Source organism: Rhyacophila brunnea, unplaced genomic scaffold (genome assembly GCF_057557595.1).
Source record: "Rhyacophila brunnea isolate RB1 unplaced genomic scaffold, BYU_Rbru_1.0 scaffold_13, whole genome shotgun sequence".
Classification (NCBI taxonomy): domain Eukaryota; kingdom Metazoa; phylum Arthropoda; class Insecta; order Trichoptera; family Rhyacophilidae; genus Rhyacophila; species Rhyacophila brunnea.
This window is the reverse complement of record NW_028232785.1, coordinates 15,445,984-15,457,968: the sequence shown is the minus strand read 5'-3', so window position 1 is coordinate 15,457,968 and position 11,985 is coordinate 15,445,984. Positions and strand designations below refer to the sequence as shown.

The 11,985-nt window shown below is 33.8% G+C and overlaps 1 long non-coding RNA gene across 1 annotated transcript; it reads right to left on the bottom strand.

Moving 5' to 3' along the window:
- Positions 1-1,322: 1,322 nt before the first annotated feature.
- Positions 1,323-8,532, bottom strand: LOC147076634 (uncharacterized). Its single transcript, XR_015069671.1, has 3 exons — positions 8,196-8,532; positions 5,167-5,316; positions 1,323-2,998 (listed from the first exon to the last, which is right to left on the bottom strand). It is a non-coding gene; the product is annotated as an uncharacterized LOC147076634 (long non-coding RNA).
- Positions 8,533-11,985: the final 3,453 nt, after the last annotated feature.

Below are 11,985 nucleotides of genomic sequence, written 5' to 3'. Positions count from 1 at the left end.
CGATTACAGCGGCCCTCGTAGTGTAGTGCGTATGGCGCTGGACATTCATCCGGGTTTCCGAGTTCGACCGCGGTGACGTCACAATACATTAATGTGATTTCCTCATAACTTGGTTACCGTGACTCGTTTATATTACTGATAATTTAAGGCAGGTAGGTACTGATTTTAGATGGAATGAGAATCAATTAAGAACGATGGGAATATAGCCATAGAAAAGGAAACTAGATACCTAATTGTTAAAGGTTTTATTTCTAAGAAATTATTCATTAGCAGAGGAACCAATATTTTGTTTTTAGTCATCTTACTGATTGCACTGACTGGTAAACTTTAAGAATTGAATAATACCAACTGTAAAGTTGGGTAATGTGACGTATAAAACTAGCAAGTAACTAAGATTCCTGATGAGCAAAAGGAGTAGGGATCTGAGATAAGTACTACTTCACTCTGTATCACCCAACCATATGGGTAAGCACAAGTTCGCGCTTTTTCCTTTGGTCCATCGCCAACACTCGCAATACCAGATCTGAGATAAAGGCATATCAATATTAGTAATTGCTCGATCTCGACGCTCAAGAATAATTCGCTGTTTCCATAGGTACACCACTTAACCTGTGGCTGAGTATTAAGGTGATAAACTAGTAAGTAAAGTAGTTGTAAAATGAAGAAGTACCTGCTTTGAAGATGATTTATGATATACCGAGAGCAAAGTTAAATTACTTGTTAGAATGTGGGTATGTTGAGAAGTATTTATTAGCCATAAATATCAGACCCGAGAGGTTGAAATTATTAGATCAGTTATTTAATACAGAAATTAAGATGACGGAAAAAAATATCTGTATTAAAACATTTATTTACAAGGTTTACCTACTAGGTAATTATTAAACGGTTGCGGGTTTGGGAAAGGTTTGAAAACAAAAACTGACATAAAACCAGTTGCAAATACATAAAGAAACATTACAAATAATAATAAAAACGTGATATTTGGCATTTCCATGGCGTTGAATTTTCTCTGCGTGCAACCCCATGATGTTTGATAATCGGAGAGTGCTTTTCTCGCGAAGTTGCATGGCCTAGAGTCCGAACAGCCTTGTGTTCAAACTTCAACTCCGCCACAAAGCCCCGACCTTCTCTTAATATTGACTGGTTGATTCGTGTGATTACCAAGTGGTGGTAGGCATACTTGAATTGAACAAGGTTCCGATTTATTTTTTACTATTTTCATTAATTTTAATTTCTCAAAAATGAGAAATAACAATCAAGTTATAACCTTGTTACTGTTATTCATCTAGGGTTTAGGGTTTCTTATCGACAATCGCAATTTTGCATCATACATTTTTTATTAATTTAGAAGTATACTTTTTAAAAACAACAGGCCACAAGATTTAATGACAGTAGTGTAGTAGTTTCTCTTCGGACAGCATTGTATATCTATTTTTGACTTTTTTATAAATTCACAAACATAATTATTTAATAATAATTAGGAAACAGATTTTTTTGCATTTAAATGGCAGATTGTTTCGATTAGTTTTAACCAAACGTATATTCAGGTAAAAGTTTTATAATGAAAACCAATTAAAACAGAAAAATTTAGCGACTAAAATTATTTAAATGGATATTCATTTTAAATATTGCCACATACACTTTTAAAACATCTTCATTGCTACTAGGATGCATTAGGATAACTATAAAAAAATCGTAAAATGTTGTAAGGATGGCTAAGTTGTTTTCAGTTGTGATCGATGTAACAAATTGATAGCAAACAACAATATACCCTTTTATGTAACAACAAACCGAACTGTTATGGTTTTCCACTCGAATGTCTCAATTTATGCCTTTTAAGATAACTGAGCTTCGTACATTTATACATGCATACCTCGCATTGATGTGGTTTGTCACTAATATGTGTCATTTTATGTTTTTTGAGATTACTTATTTGCAAAAATCTTTTAAAACACACATCGCATTGATGTGGTTTTTCGCCAGTATGAATCACTTTATGTTTTTTGAGGTCAATATTTCGCTGAAAAAATTTAAAACACACGTCGCATTTATGTAGTTTGTCACTAATATGTGTCATTTTATGTTTTTTGAGATTACCTATTTGCAAAAATCTTTTAAAACACACATCGCACTGATGTGGTTTTTCGCCAGTATGTGTCATTTTATGTTTTTTGAGATAACTTAATTGCAAAAATCTTTTAAAACACACATCGCACTGATGTGGTTTTTCGCCAGTGTGTGTCATTTTATGGTTTTTGAGGTCAATATTTCGCTGAAAAAATTTAAAACACACATCGCATTGATGTGGTTTTTCACCAGTATGTGTCATTTTGTGTGTTTTGAGATTACCATTAAGCAGAAATCTTTTAAAACACACATCGCATTGATGTAGTTTTTCACCAGTATGTGTCATTTTGTGTGTTTTGAGATGACTATTTTGCAGAAATCTTTTAAAACACACATCGCATTGAAGTGGTTTTTCGCCAGTATGTATTTTCTTGTGTGATCTAAGATTATCAATTCGTTGAAAATTTTTAAAACATACATCGCACTGATGTAGTTTTTCACCAATATATACCTTCTGAATACCACGCTTCGTTATTTTAAATGATCGATCATTGCATTCACTGTGTTTTTCGCCAGTATGTGTGTCATATGAGTCAATCTGCTTAGACTTCATGCACGAATTGAAATGACTATTTAGATGATTTACCGTACCAAACACTCCACAACAATCATTGCAAATAAAGTTACGCGGAAAATATGTAACTCTTCTCAACATAATTCGAACTTCCTTTTGCACGTATAATTTCTGAACTTCCTTTTTGATGTTTTGTTCATCTATTGTTATCTCTGAATGGTGTTTCGTCATATCTCTGACGTAATTGGTTGCTTGTGCTATTTTATTGTTTACCAGGTTATTGTCAACTGTATCTTTTCTCACAATGGCCAGTCCAGGTTTACTGTAACGTACTGTGAAATACTGCTGAGTAGAGATCTATAAAAAGCATAGAGTTGGTATAATTAATTTATTTATATTAAAATATGATTGTGTCCCCTTATATCGGATAGATAGGTATCTACTATTTGGTTCAAAAGTTAATTGTTTAAAAGTAATAAATAATTACAAGATAAAAAGAAAATTTTATATACTTTTTTAAATTTTCTGTTGAATCATATAAACTTGACTAGCTTAAACGATCAAAATAATTATTATTTGGTATAAATAATACTGAAATGTCATTTTGATATTTCATGTTGATTTACATAGTAACGCACGTATACATTAATAATTTAATTGCTAGGACGCCAGACCCTAGCAATCGATAATAGTGGATTGGATTACGGATATCTTCTGAAATAACTCTTTATACAAACCAGAATTAACTGAAAATGAAATTAATTCTATTTAAACATGGCTAAAAGTAATAAAAGAATGCATTGGCATCTTGTTCTGATGTATTCTAAAAGTTACAAATGTCTAGCTAGTCGGAAAGATAGTTAAAAATCGATTACAAGATTTGTACTGGATAAACAACCACCGGACAAAAAGGAATAAGACCTAATAAAAACGTTGAAAAAATGTGTAATAATGATTAAAATTTAACGTGTGTTACTTTTACTCAGTGGCGCACCCAGGGAGGGGGACAAGGGGCGCTGGCACCACCCAAAATAAGAAAATCATCAGAATGATTTTACACATTGAAATTGAAAGACAATGAACTATACATTGGGCTTAGACAAATAACACGGCAAAAAAATGATTTGTAATTCTCCAGCACCCTTTTAGAAAAATTTCTTAGATTTTAATTTCTAACACAAAAACACAACACTAATGTCGGGTTTTTTTAGAAACCCAATCCCTAATAGAATTATCAAAAAAATCTCGGTGTCTACCCGAATTCCAGAGTGGTGTAGGTTATGGCTGGGGAGGGCTGACAGGGCTCTAGCCTGGGGGCCCGGGCTGTGGGGGACCCAGCGTGTCGGGTTGACCAGATAAGTGGGATAAACACAAATCATAAATTAGCTTTCACAGTAAAAAAAGTCGCCTGCGGCGATATTTTACTTCATGACCATAAACATATTTAATTATATAATTGTCTAATATATTTTCTGAATATTATATATCGATACTCTACAACTCCATTATTAAAGTAGATGTATTGAAAATCGCCAATAATTCACTGTATAAATACACTCAATTAGAACTAAAACACAATTTGAAAATGTTTATGTAGTGTTTCACACTGCCTTTAATGTAAGCGGTGGATAGGGGGCCCGCCAAATATCCTAGCCTAAGTGCCCGTTTCAGGATGTGGGGGCCATGGTGTAGGTACACCGAGTGCAATAGACAAAATACCGATAAACGATATATTAGGCTGTGTTGTGGTGAGTAGGTTGTGTATAAATTAAACGCAATAATACTTTTTTTTGTCCATTTTCAACTAATATTTTGGAACCTCAATATTAAAAAACAAAAAATCTACGATAAAGGCTGTTCCTTTTTTTTGACTTAATGTCTACGAATGCAGAAAAAGCAACTTCACATAGATATGAAGTTGGAAAAGGCATGATGTATTTCAGGAATTTCTCTGTTAAAACTGGATACACATGTTGAATTTGCAACCTAAATGATTTTAAAGCACATTCCATAAATTTATTTTGCAAGAATCCGTCTGAAGCTAATAATTCCAACAATTGCTCTTCTTCCGAAAGCGATAAACCTTCTGCATGGATGTTGTATTAATTCTTGTTGCACCAGGTGCAGCCATAGTCCGGTGCAGCGCGTACCCCCACTCAACTCTTCCCGTACCCCAGGGGGTACGCGTACCACACTATGGAAAACACTGTTCTAGAACAAGCGGGTAGCACAGCCGATATTATGTGAGTAATGTTTTAGCATACTAGGTGCTCATGTCCAGCATGTTAGTCACTTCCAATCCGCCAGTCGCCTCCAATTTAATAAAAACTAGGAGAAACTGTACAAATATATTGCCGTGTATTGTGAAAATATGTAAAAATAATTGTGTGAAGAAGATAAAGAACCTATGGGACTAATTTACATTCTCCTCCTTGCCCCCCAATATTAAATCCTGGGTGCGCCACTGCTTTTACTATTATTAAAGTTCTATCTAGTTTCAAAATAAACTTTATAATTGAACGTACATGATCTGGCCTGTATTTTATACTATAGCGGCCAGGTCGAGAATTCTCATTATTATTTGGGCTGATTGCGTTGTCAACAAATTCTTCTTTGATGACGACTGCCTCATTATCATTCTCAGACTTTATATTGATCAGATCGTTTTCAAGCTTCTGCGAATAACATAATTATTAATGTAATAATATAATATAAAATTCACGCAAGACATGAATTTTGCACTAATTAAAGGGTAGTTTATCATATGTATGTAATGAGGCGGTTAATTGTTACAATAAGTTGATCTCCGAACTGTCAAAAAGTGTCATGTTTTAACAGAACTTCTTTTGGCGTGTTAACTCTTAGAGCGAGATTGACAGTTTTGACATTTTTAGACGGTTTACTTAGTGTAACAATTATAATACCTACCTCAATATAAAAAGATTATATATTAGGTACCCTAGATATCTGCCGATAGCAGCTTTGTGTATGTATTAATGCGCTGATTTATAAAATGTTAAAAACAGTTATTCTTTTACGAATATTGGTGTCCTCCAAATTTTTGTACATTGTCGAATCATGGACCCTGAGGGCAAGGGAGATGTGGTAATGGCGCTGAACGCTTCATGTTTCTTGGACGGAGCACAGGATGAAGCAGTCGATTATCCAACCACTACAGATAAACTAAAAGCTCTTCACAATATGTCTGAGCCATCTTCAGGTTATATGGACATACTGTTCGGTGCGGACCGCATAACCTGGAGGCTGGTGGTTTTGGGAAGTCTCCAGAGAAGGCAAAGGAGAGGACAGGGTCGGCGCGCTGGAGCAATCGAGTGAATGAGCTTACTGTGACAGCATTCACAGCTGAGATACGAGAGGACCGAGAGGGATAGAAAATCTTGGTCGCTCAGAAGAGAAGCTCAGAGAAGATATGCTAAAGTTGGTTCAATCAGCTGTTAGGCTAATCGGGTCGCCACAAAGGCCACTTATATTGCATTTAAAAAAAATGCGGCGTCTTATTGCGGACGTGAAGATCTCTTCACATGGTTTCTTTGTCCGTAATGTTTTAACTTTGTATCTTATTTATATCATTAAATTTATTCTTTTCTGTCAAGTCTCCGTGCCTTTCTCTCCCATGGTAGTTTTTTTTTTATAAAATTGCGTCTTTCAGTAAACTCAGCCAAAGGTCACTTGGGTATCTGCTCCTGAGACATACCCGGGCGTGAACAACTGCTGATGCTTCACATCCAAACGTAACGTAGGGTCTGGTGATACGCTCGATTAAGACAAAGTGTGGTGCGGGGTGGTTAGTTTGGAGGGTCCATGTTTGTGTTGGTCGCTCAGAAGACAACGGAATTTAAATGTGGTCACGATCTTCGGCCATGAGGTAACGACCAAGAGAAAGAGAGAGACACACACAGATATGTAGAATTTACAAACGCATTTTTAATTTTAAAGTCGATTTCATCAACTTGGTCAACGGAAGGGGGGACATGCTCGTCGAAGGTCAAAATTGAGTTTTTATTGTAATTTCAAACCATGATCCTGGACACTCCTTAAACGTTTTAGATAATATATTTATATAATTTTGAAGCCTTATTATCCTTTATAGTTATTTTAGACATTTGATGATTGCATAAAGTATTTTTGTTACATAAAATAGTATTCTTTTAAACCTCTCGCTCTAATGTTTTAGAATATAGTCATATTTCGGTACATAACTGTGCAGTGGTGTTAAAATTTTTTACATTTATTAATTTTTAAAAGCATTTATAAAACCATTAGTATAATTTATTACGAGATAATTTTTGTAAAATATTCACGATAAAAAAATATATTGATAATCTCTGTGATCCCAAATTTGACAAGAATTCGGCATTTTATTATTCAAAAAATCGGCAAGATTAACACATTTAAAGATGATTCTAAAGATATTTATTATAAGCTATGTCTTTGACCATTCAAGTGTGATAAACATCTTATGAATAATGATTGCTTTATAATAATTATTGACCTAAGAATAAGGTAGTGTTTTTTTGAAATACGCCATTTCTTTTGTCATTCCCAAGTAGTTAAGCTACAACACACGGCCGTAGCCATAAATTGACAAACTATAATTAAAATAAGGAGTAAAATTATGTTAACGCGCGTGTTTGAACATGTACCTAACCGAATTTTTTTTTATTTTTTTTTAAACGGTACATGTTCAAACACGCGCGTCAATATCATTTTACTCCCTACTTCAATTATAGTTTGTCAATTTATGGCTACGGCCGTATGTTGTAGCTTAACCACTGGGGAATGACAAAATAATTGGCGTATTTCAAAAAAACACTACCTTATTCTTAGGTCAATAATTATTATAAAGCAATCATTATTCATAAGATGTTTATCACACTTGAATGGTCAAAGACAAAGCTTATAATAAGTATCATTAGAATCATCTTCAAATGTATAAATCTTGCCGATTTTTTGAATAATAAAATGCCTAATTCTTGTCAAATTTGGGATCACAGAGATTATCAATATAATTTTTTATCGTTAATATTTTACAAAAATTATCTCGTAATAAATTATGCTAATGGTTTTATAAATGCGTTTAAAAATTAATAAATGTAAAAAAATTTAACACCACTGCACAGTTATGTACCGAAATATGACTATATTCTAAAACATTAGAGCGAGAGGTTTAAAAGAATACTATTTTATGTAACAAAAATACTTTATGCAGTCATCAAATGTTTAAAATAACTATAAAGGATAATAAGGCTTCAAAATTATATAAATAGATTGTCTACAACGTTTAAGGAGTGTCCAGGATCATGGTTTGAAAATACAATAAAAACTCAATTTTGACCTTCGACGAGCATGTCCCCCCTTAATAATTCAATCATACGAAACTCAATAATTGTTGATAATAAGTAGTACTGTTATACAAGTGTGTTATGGCCTGGAATTAACATTATAGCTAAGAACAACAATCACATTTTTTAAGATTTCCTTATATAAACGTATTATATAAACATTAATTTATCAGCTTCTGTCAAAAACTAACCTCAAAACTGCAATCAGCATCGTCGAAATTCTCTTGTTTTAGATCAATATTGACGTCAGGAAAGTTTAAACATTCAATTGGCACATCATAAAAGCGTTGTACTTCTGAATCGGATTTATCTTCGCTTGGTTCGCGCTTTATATCCATCGTTAGTTAGTTAATAATAATCAAATATTATCGAATAACTATCCAACTGTCATTATTACGAAATAACACGGCGTATAGCAACTGTAAACCGCCATCTTTAGATTAATATCATTATACAGATAATCCTTTCGGCAATGGTCTGAATTAACTGGAAAACACGACAGCACTTCCCACGTCACTAATTAATATCAGTGTTGCCATCTTTTTGTCAGGTCCATTCGTAAAAAAATATTGTACGCGTTGAAAATCTCTAGTAGGGACCTATCATCACTATTGACAATAGGTTTTTTTTTAATAGGGCTTGCCAAATTTTCTTGAATTACCTACCAAAAAAATTATAGTAGGTACTTTGCATCAATTTTACGGGACGGAAATATCGAAAATTCAATCCTTTTGGCGTACCTACCTATTTAGTAATTATTATAATACAAATGCATTTTATCAATATTCAAATTAAATTAAACTTATTTCGTTTCAACTATGTATATGTAGGTACCTAGCTCATAACAAGTATCTAACTGTCAAAAAATATAGTAGGTACATCATCATGAGGGGCGCGACAACCCGATGTGGGTCTTGGCCTCTCCAAAAACTCCCTCCACCTGTTCCTATCCAGTGTGGCCGCTTTTCAATTCAGTACCCCCAGAATACGGCAGTCACTGGCAGCTCCATTCATCCAGCGAATCTTTAGCCTGCCTCTTCTTCAACGCCCTATTGGATTGCTGGACACTACTCTCTTTGCCGGTTCATTGTCATTCATACGGTGCACATGACCTAGCCATCGCAGTCGCTCAATCCTAACTGATTGAACTGCGCTGCAATCTTCGAACAGCCCGTAGAGCTCAGTATTAAATCTTCTCCTTCAATTTTATTGGTGCCGTCCCTGATCGTTCCATATCGTCGCTATAGGATTTGTTTCCCGAATAGACCAAATGTCAATTTTTCAGGAGACGAAAAACAAATTTCATTGTCGTATATTGAAATATCAGTAGATGTATCAATCATTCTTTCTACACTGTATGATTGCAACATTATCTAAGAATAGATTCCAAGAATAATATACTGATATAAATCAGTAAATGCACAGAAAATGCGTTTTATTTACAAGTACTCGTTGTGGATATTCGGGAAATTTTTAGCGATCTCTCAGAATAATGGATATTCGGGACTAAACAAGGACGTTCGGGACTTAAGACCGTAGCGTATTGCTGCACGGCCCACGGATTACTGAGTGGTCAAAAAGTACGCACCTCAAATGTTATATTTATTTACACGATAATTGCTAATGATTACTTTTACTATTTAAATACCTAATGATCGTAATTACCCAAGTTCGTAGGTAATAATAACATGCGGCATTCGCTTTTTTCGGTTTTTTTCGTAATAAGTAATAAAATAGTTTTTAATAATCTTTTTTTTTATTCAACGAATAATTCACAAGATTTAAGAATGTACCACTCTAATTATTGAACATACATAATTTTGAAAATCACTTCTGAGTAAATATATTATAACCAATAGAAAAAATCTTTTTGAAAAAAGTAAGACACCCGGCAGGAATCGTCCTGCATCTCCTGGGTTTACGACCCAGTCCATGAATTATCCACTATGCTACGAGGTGACATACTTATGACGACAAACTTTAACTATTGGCCTTTTAATACCTGCTCATCAGTATTCTTCGAAATCAAGCGACTATCGGCGATCGGTTTTTGTTTATTAAATAAAAGTAGATATCTACTACATCAATTACTAACCGACGTCACGGATTTCTCCAATATTTTATGATGGTACTTACTCGTACTTGCTAACAATTTTATATTAATACTTTTTCCAAAAAAAAAAAATCTATGTATATATATCTGTATATTATTATATCTATATATTTCTATAATTAACAATTAAACTTATTACAAACCACCAAATAAATATTATATATTTACTATTGGAATGACAACACAAAATAATAGCATCTATAAATTAATTACCATTGGCTGCTAATATTAGGTAGGTACCAATATCCTAAGTATATAATATTCACCAAATAAATAGTTACTAACATACATATTAAATTAAATTAACTATCAGCGCATTCAAAAATAAATAATAGCATCGCCTTTATTTTCATAGAAATACCTAGATTAAAAGTAAAATAAAGACAAACAATGTTTGATTAATAATAATTTGAAATAATAATTATTTTTTACGTCATAGTAGTTGCCGGGTCATACTGTAGAATTCATATAACCGTTGGGATTTTGTGTCATTTATCAAAACAAAATGCAGTTATTTAGGTTAAAATACTCACTTCCATAACTTTACTATAAGTTCAGGGCGAACTGGTGATGTATCGGCTATAAATGATCTCTTCAAATTTGATGAATTCACTATTAAAACAATAGTAACTTTAAAAACAATATCAATAAGACGAAATTTGAAAGAGCACTCCGGACGGCCGAAAAATATGAAAGTGGGCGTGATTGTTTTAGAGCTGGACAGCGTGAATGTGGGAGCGAGATGCACGGCGTAAGCGCGGTTTGATTGGCTAAAAGTCATATTCGGGAAATAAAAACTCAGCCGAGATTTATTTCGACCGAAATTAACTTGGATATTCAGGTACGAATAGTTGGACATTCGGGAGAACAACACGGAGTAATTGCAACTTAACATGGCGTATTCGGGTTTTTCAAAAAAATATCTCTGTTCCTAGATAAAAATATATTGTTTTTATAAATGATTTCGGTAGAGTTCGATAAAAGAAATTGAACTGCATTAAAATGTTGATTTCGACAAAAATGGATATTCGGGAAACAAATCCTATAGCGACGATATATACGGCGGAGAATTTTTCTTTCAGAAATTTTCAGTGCTGGTTCATTTCGCAAAGAAAATGTTCAGGTTTCACTTTTGCACTGGATTTACATAATAGGTACATTTACTATAATTTTATTAATTTCTGCGGGTCTATTCTATACACAAGGCTGCTTTCGGTCCGCTACGGCAACCTAATAGGTTGGGAAAGTACCGAATGATTAATACTTATTGTTACAATATTACAATAATTTAGTTATAATTATTTACTTACCTATTGTTACAATAAGTGCCATGTTTCCAAAGCACCTCTCTTCCCAGTCATAAACTTTAGACTTTACTTAGGTATTGTAATTGTTACAATAAGTAGTTTTAATAATTCGATAGTTTCCTAATTTATTAAGCAGCCGTAGCGGATCGAAAACAGGCTTGTGTATGGAAGACCAGCTGAGACCGCATGACTGCTAGAGCTAGAATTCGATGACAAAAAGAGAAAGAGGGCAACACTGTTCTATGGCAACTGGCATACATGTTTGACTCGTTATCCCGCTGTACGGAATAATACGACTTAATTTATGTCGAAAAATGGATATAAAGCAGGAACCAGAAGACAATGAATATAATATCGAAGGACGGCCGCGAAGTCCCGTCTGGCATGACGTTTCGATAAAGCGATCAAGCAGCTCTGACGCTATAGATTCTTCGAACAAACATTTTGATGAAGCCGGTCAGGGATTTGAGGTTAGTTTTTCAATAAATATGACAATGGTTATATCCAACAATTCTGTATAGAATGAGTCCGTATTTGAAATTTTCAAGACGGTACGATATT